Source organism: Lagopus muta, chromosome 5 (assembly GCF_023343835.1).
Source record: "Lagopus muta isolate bLagMut1 chromosome 5, bLagMut1 primary, whole genome shotgun sequence".
In the NCBI taxonomy this organism is placed as follows: domain Eukaryota; kingdom Metazoa; phylum Chordata; class Aves; order Galliformes; family Phasianidae; genus Lagopus; species Lagopus muta.
This window is the reverse complement of record NC_064437.1, coordinates 14,223,864-14,231,333: the sequence shown is the minus strand read 5'-3', so window position 1 is coordinate 14,231,333 and position 7,470 is coordinate 14,223,864. Positions and strand designations below refer to the sequence as shown.

At 40.8% G+C, this 7,470-nt stretch overlaps 1 long non-coding RNA gene across 3 annotated transcripts in view; it reads right to left on the bottom strand.

Moving 5' to 3' along the window:
* Nucleotides 1–611: 611 nt before the first annotated feature.
* Nucleotides 612–7,470, bottom strand: part of LOC125693851 (uncharacterized) — a 69,722-nt gene continuing 62,863 nt past the window's right edge. For all 3 annotated transcript variants that reach the window (XR_007377276.1, XR_007377277.1, XR_007377278.1), the window contains exon 10: nt 612–6,814. This is a non-coding gene — a long non-coding RNA (uncharacterized LOC125693851). The remainder of the gene's footprint in view (nt 6,815–7,470) is intronic.

The following is a 7,470-nucleotide window of genomic DNA, read 5'->3' as shown; positions in this document are numbered from 1 at the left end:
GGACTCTGAGAAGTGGAACAAATTCGCACTAACGGCACGCTTTCTGAGGCCTAAGTGTGCCGCGCAAGACAAGTGTGAGCGTATCCGGGTGAAAAAGCCCCTCAAAAACGCTCGAAGTACCCTTAAGCACCAGGCGCTATCCCGGCGCGCTCGGCACACGCGGCCGTGTGCGGACACGAGCAGCCTCCTGCCTGGCACCGACGTGCAGAGCGCGTGCAGGCGTCCGTCACACACAGCGCACAGCTGTGCGCAGCGCGGGGCCGAGATTCCGCACAGCTGCGAAAGAACCGAACTTCACAGGGCCGGTTCCCGCTACCAGGCAGGACAGCGGGGCGCGGTGGGAGGGCTGACCCTGCTGTAGGCGGCTGGCGGCAGCACGCGGGGCACCGCCAGCGCCGTACCCGGCGCCCACCGGGTGACCCAGAGGCATCTTGGTGTGCGGCAGCTGTTGCGGGATCCACAGAACGCTTCCGTCCCTGCTGAAGGCTGGGGAGCGCCGCTCAAGCGCGCGGAACTTCAGCCGGGAGTCTTTCCCTGCAGACGGACGCACAGAGGGCAGAAGCGGAGCACCTTTCCCGACAGGCCGGCCAGCCGCGCGGCTCTGCAATCACAGCCCAGGTGCGCTTGAACCACACCGCCACCTGTGGGCCTCCGCCGTGCCTGCACCCCGGCCGCCGCCGGACGAGCAGCTGCGCGCCCGGGAACCGCGCATCTGAAGAGAAAAAAAGTCTCTCTAAAAAATAAAGAAATTGGGAGAAACAGGATATCAAATAGATGTTTTGCTTTCTTATAAAGCCAATAACGTATTGAAACTTGAATAGCATCAGAAGCATTTTTAGAGGAAATATATATTTAAGGGAAAAGCCCATTTCTGTCTCTGTCCATCAACTAGATTACACTCAGGATTGGTGCTGAAGCAGCCGGGAGCTCATGGAAAGCTACTGGGGGGAGGGGGGCAGGGGCTGACGACCAGCATGGTGGCTAGAAGTGATGCTTTTTTTTTTTTATCACAGGTCTATGAAGTGTATCATCTGGATGTAATCCCTGTGTATATATTACATTTAAACATACTCAGCAGTTTCAGATTTGGAATTTAGGATCTGTTACAGTTTAAAATATATCAAGTAACAAGGCACGCTACAGATAATCAACTGTCACTGACAGCCAAGAGCACAGACCGGAGCAAATGCCAAGCTAAAATAAAATCTGAGTTGCCTAATTATCTAAGTTCTAATGGCTGGAAGCTACCAAACACAGCTCTGGAAGAGCCATCGGGACCTCTCCTCACTGGGAAAGATATTCTCCCAAGAAACTGCCATCGGCACTAAACTGTTTACTCATCTTAAAACTGATAGTGATACGAAAAATGGGAATTACCTTCTGAAGGAGTAGGACTTTAAATGGTTTAATGACGTTTTCCAAATAGCATTGCAATGCTCATATCTGCTGCTGAAATCTAATCTTCACTAATTTTTGTGATTAATTTTAACAGAAGAAACCTTAACAGACAGCATTTTGCAGAGCAATATTTTTCTAATTTTTCTTTTGTGCAGCATCTGTTGTTGCTGTGCTGTCATCTTCGTTATGTTTTTCATTGTCTATGTGCCATAATGTAATTAGTTAGTTCAACATCATCTGTGCTATTAGATGAGATGTTTCTATGGTAAGTTAGCATAGTTCTGTGTAATTGGTAGATTTCAGCAGTAGGCATGAATGTATCCATCAACTTTAGGTCGATTTGAGTCCGCAAGATTTAAATTCACTTGGCATACATTATCCTTGAAGACTGTTAATTTTGGCTGAATGGATAAAAAACACAATGCAGAAGAAAATCTGGCTGCTTATCTTGCGTACTGTTGGAGTCAGAGAAAGGAAGGCATAAAATTGCTGGCGTAGTAGTTGCAATCTAAATGTCTGGAAAACGTTACTGTGGCTGTGATCCAAATCCTTCACTCACCTAGTCACACCCAGAGACAGCAGGTAGTCCAGCATTCACCAGGGTTCTCTCACCATTCGTGAAGGGAGCTCTGCTTCTCTCCTAAACGTACTGCATTCCTACGGGATCTCAATTGTCTTTTCCTGTTCTCATTAGAGAGAAATGTTGAGGCTGCTGCTTTGTCTTGAGATCTTCCACGTCACACTGCTAGGCTTTGTGTCTTGAAAGCTACATCTTTAGAACAAACAATTAGACAGAGACTCTCTTACCCCAGCCTCTTTGGAAACAGCGAGGAAAAATCAACAGCCATTTCCTACCTTGAAATAATGCAGAAGGGTCTTAATTTAAAAATGTGACCAAATTAAGTATTTTACTTGGATATCCAACAACAGGGGAGAGCACACACCCTCGCAGAAGCAAGGAAGCACCCTGGATGTCCTTACTCTCAGCATTCTTTTCCAAACAGCAGACTGTGCTGTTTGCCCCAGAGAGAAAGATAACTCACTCTTAGAAACGTATGTATAAATTTTGACTTGCTTATAAATACATGAGTAACTTTATTTACAGGAACCCAGTACCATGGAAGTAATTAGTAAGCATGACTCACTTAGGTAAGGGCTTTTATCATCACTGTATCCATAACTTAGGACAGGAGCCAAATAATATAAATGTCAGTAACTATAGATATATATTTATATTAACAATGAAGTCCACTCTAGGAAGAGCTAAGACTGTATTTGTAATGACCTCATACAGCTAAAATTACGTTCACTAATTTGTCCTGAGCACATCCCTATTGGAAGAACTAATATACTGCCATGAGCCACCAGCAGCAGAAGTCCTGAAATTGAGTTCTGGAACTGAAGTCAAAGACATCAGTTTGGACCTACACAGAATTCATGTTTTAAATCAGAAGTCTTTACGTGCCACTAGAATGTAATGTGTAATGATAAGTTTGCTACATAAACATCCTTAATTTTGAAAGAGGACTTTAAATTCCGTGGTCTAACAAGGCATTTTTTTAAGTAAATCAGTTAAACTATTTTGATTTTCTTAAATGGATTCTAGCAATTGATTTCTGTGATTACAAATCTGTAAAATGATACATATAAACAAGAAGATATTTATGATTAGGATATTACCACCTTTAAAAAGAAAAATCCATACCATATTTAAGTATTGTGCAAATACTTAAGAATATATATTCTTATGGAACTTATCCTTTAGAGTGAAAGAATGTTTTCTTCACAGATATTTTTATAGTGCTTGCACTAACATGTTGCCTCTGTTCACTAGTCACCATAACAAAAGGACAGATTACAGGATGGGACAGCAGAGTTTGGTGCTGTTTGAAAGCCCACATCACAGATAAAAGCAGCCATTGAACTACTGTAAACTTATAGAAGAACAAAAAAAGATCAACTGGATAAGAATTTAAAAAATAAATGAAACAGGCTAGTTCAATGGACAGAAATGTTCAAACCTGGAGCAGAGAGGTACACATTAATGCTTCTGAGCATACATCATGTTTTATAACAATTTGTTTTTGTTGAAACACCACATCTTTTCAGTCAGAACTCACTTCAAAAAGTTTCAGCAGAGAAGATCAACTTGTCTTCTCTTCTGTCTGAGATAAGAAATCATCAAAACATATTAAATGTTTTCCACTCAAAGCTGACTTTTTCCTTTCTTGCAGCCATTTTTAAGATTTCATTTGTCAAAGGAACGTTTTTGTTTAACATCATAGCTGCACTTTGGTGTGGTTTCCAAAAGAAGTCCTAGCAGAATTTAGTTAAAACAATGCTTTGAAACAATGTTACAATGAAAAATAGAAATTTAACTCTAGCCCTTATTAATTGTTCAATTAATTAGTCAAGTACGTTTAAAATATTCAGAAGGAAGTTGTTTCATGCTCAACTGAATGAACAGCATGCCCAATGTTTTTGGTGGCGTTATCTGCACATAATACTTTAATAATTGCATTGGAAGACTTTTTAAAGACCTGGACACATCTGCATATCCTGTGTCATTAGAATACCTGCCTGTTACAAGTGCATCCAGGAAGCGAGTTACTTACTGTAACACAGTGCCATGGAGGGGTGCGACTGGTGTCCTTGTGAAGGCCCCATAACCTCTGGACAAGGCTATTATTTACAGAAGGGATCCGCGGCTGATATTTTCGCCGTGTATTTTGCACCTACCCACAGAGCAGATGCTCGTCACAACTGACTCGGGCTCCACTGAAGGAACAGAGGAGTGTTCACTTGAGCCATTTTCTCTATAGGTCTTCAGGGGAAGTCCACAACTTAAAAGTTTCCAAGGATTTTTGATGTATGTGATCGATGGGAAGGAGCACTTTCTGCTAATATATCTAAATGTTTATGGTGATTGTTTCTGATAGAAATGTTGACATCAGCTATTGTTTTGAAGAGCTGAGGGAAAAATAAGGTACGGAATGAGATCTGAAAAGCACACATTAAAGGGATCTCTTGTTGAAGTTGTCTTTTTAATTTAAGGGCTAACAGCATAGTATAAGAAAATTGAGGGTTACCAAAGTAAAGAGGAAAAGCAGTCTGGAGACTTGTGTCTGGCACAACTGCCTCTATTGCATTTGATTTGAAATTTACATAGATGCCAGTAGTTATGACACAACTGTCACTCGAAGTTCACTTAACTGGACATGAAACAATAATGACAAACAATCAGAATGACAGTTCTTCTATTCTGCAGTCAGGTTCTTCATATCTCAATTTTGCAACATTCCTTCTGTTGACTCCGCCAGACAAATGTGCTTCTGTTACTATGATTCTCTGTTTGACTCAGTACAGCCTTTCAGGAAGAACTATGCAAGTTTCTGAGCTTTCTATTCAGCTTTTTTGTTATGCCATTTATCAAAGCAAAAGCTTCTCAGTAACAATTTTTAACATTAACTCTTTAAGAGTTATTTTGCTGATGTAATACATTATTTAAAAACATTTTCTCGCATACAAATATTACATTATTTTTCATATGGAAATATAGCTCTCTACTTTTCTAAAGTTGTTTTTCAGAACTGGAGTGACTGCTATACTCCATGACCATAACTCTTTTTATCATTCTAGTATAATTCAGTAGCTTTTGCTGTCTTATAAACAATCTTACAATTAAGAGCTAATGTTAATGGAATAGATTGTTGTCATAGGATAATGGTTTCCTGCTGCTAGATAAATGCTGTGGCAATGCTAGGACATTTATTGAAAGTAATAGCAAAGACAAAGCTCAGAGATTTATTTTTAAAGCAGGTGCCACGGATCCAGTGACACCATTCTGTTACGATTGTTTTATTTCTGTTTTACTAAAAGACTGATGAAGATGGAAGCGTTTTGCCTGATGTATGAGAGTGCAGCAAAGTGACAGTGGCTCATTTCACTGTTCCTGAACAAGCTGCACTGCACTTGGCTCATGGAGAGATTTATTGTGCAGCTCACCCAATCAGAAAGCAGCTTATCCATTAACTACAGCTTTAAAATATGTTGTATTTCTATGAACACGATGGGGCTTGATGCTTTCTCTCACTGAAGCTGTTAGGCATAGTTTACAGAGGAGGAAGAAAATGAGGCCCTAACAGACCCGTCCCTCAGCACATCCAGAAGCTGCTCTGCACCACAGGGAAACCTCTCTGTAGCATGCTCCCCTCATCCCAAATTAATGGTTCTTTGTCTCCCGAGAAGGGAGCAAACAGTGTTGCCTCAGAGAGCCTTAGCAGAGCAGAAATGGCAGCAGAACTAGTTTTTTAGTTTGACTAGTTTAATGTTTCTTCTGTCTTTGAGTTCGCAGGATACCAAAGTTCTGGAAAATATGCCCTCTTCCTTTTCTAATACTTTTAAAACTGCTCACTCCTGAATTCTGACAGAGAACTATGAAAAGCAAAACTTGTAGCATTCTAGGCTCTCTATCTGTTCTTGTGGTAATGCAATAAAATACCTAGATTACCCCAACTGTCCACCTCCTACAAAACAGGAGCTGCTTGTCAGAAGGGTGTGGAATCCACACAATTCAACTTTCAGGCTTTCTATGGACAGATATGCTTCAGCAACCTAACTTAGGCCTCTAAATATCTTTTGTCTTTTGTTTGGAACTGTAGAGCACCTATTCCAAGCGGCACTGTTGTAGCTATGACAGTTTAAAGATATCCCACAAGTAATAAAAAATAGAATCCTTTCCCAGACTCTGATCATTCCAAAACATCGTTAAAGTTATGTTGTAAAACAGTATAATGACTTTATATGACCATAATGTCCCTGCTAGGATTTCCTTAGAAAACAAACTAATTATATTATTAAAGCCCACAGACCTTGATATCAAACCAGCAATTCACTGTTCCAAGGACCTACTCTGTGGCTCTCGCAGCACAGCGCTGAATTAACTTCTAAGGCCAGAGCTTGTGAACAACTTTAACCTTTTCTTGACCTCAGACATCTGAAAAACAGGAATTCAGTAAACGCGTTGAATTTCTCTTTAAACCATATGCAGATGTTCCAAGGATTAATTCATTCTTCATCTTCTGAGTTTTAAGATTTTTTTTAATAATAAATGAGCAAGTGTTATGGCACTTGTGCCAAAGAGCCACCAGATGAGGATGGTCCTCCACTGAGCCTAGCTGTTTACGTGAGGTGAGCACTGAGGACAACTTCACTGAGAGAAGCAGAAATGAGAGAAACCTGTAATCCAGACAGGATGAGTCCTGGCAACTGTGAGGTGTATGAGGTCATCTGAAGAGCACATGGGTTACAGAGCTCCAGTGAATGCACACTCTTCCAACTTGATCCCCATGGCTGCAGTGTATCAGACTTCATTTGCTAATGCACATGCCTCCCTGCAGCAGTCTCCTATCTGAAACTGAGGATTGACAGGAAAGTTAGAGGAGATGGAGAATTTCCACATCCTTAAAACACTGTCGTTGCTTACCTAAGTGCCTCTAAGAATATGACTACTGTAAAGTCCTATGATTTTATCCAAATATTTGTTGTATCTATTTAAAGTTGCAACTCTGGAATCATGCTCTTTTATACAAATCTGCTTTCAATTTTTTCTAATAAGAATTTTGAGTTTTCCTGGTTAAGTAAAAACATTAACTCTTAAGGGTCAGCCAGAAACAAATACAAAGATTTTCTTCTCATTTACTAGTTTATTTAAAAGTTGACTCTTCATTTGACATAATAAATAGTGATGAGCTGTGAATTTCTGCATGTTGAGGGTTGCTGGTAGAGTAAGTGGGTATCCTCTCACCGCATACAGAATCTGCTCAAGGAATCTTCCTCAATCCAAGGAGCTATTAGACCAACTCTGTTGATGGGCTTCTCCACATCACACAGGACTGTGTACAATCAATCAATATTTAACATCGTTACTACAGGGGGACAGAATTCCCCATGTCAGGTATCCTGTTCTAAAGCAAATCCTCAGCCTCCTGCAGCTCCTCTGACTACGGCTGTGTACATCCCGGCTGGATCTGGCCCAGACGCTTTATTTCTAGTGCATGAGATGATTAATTA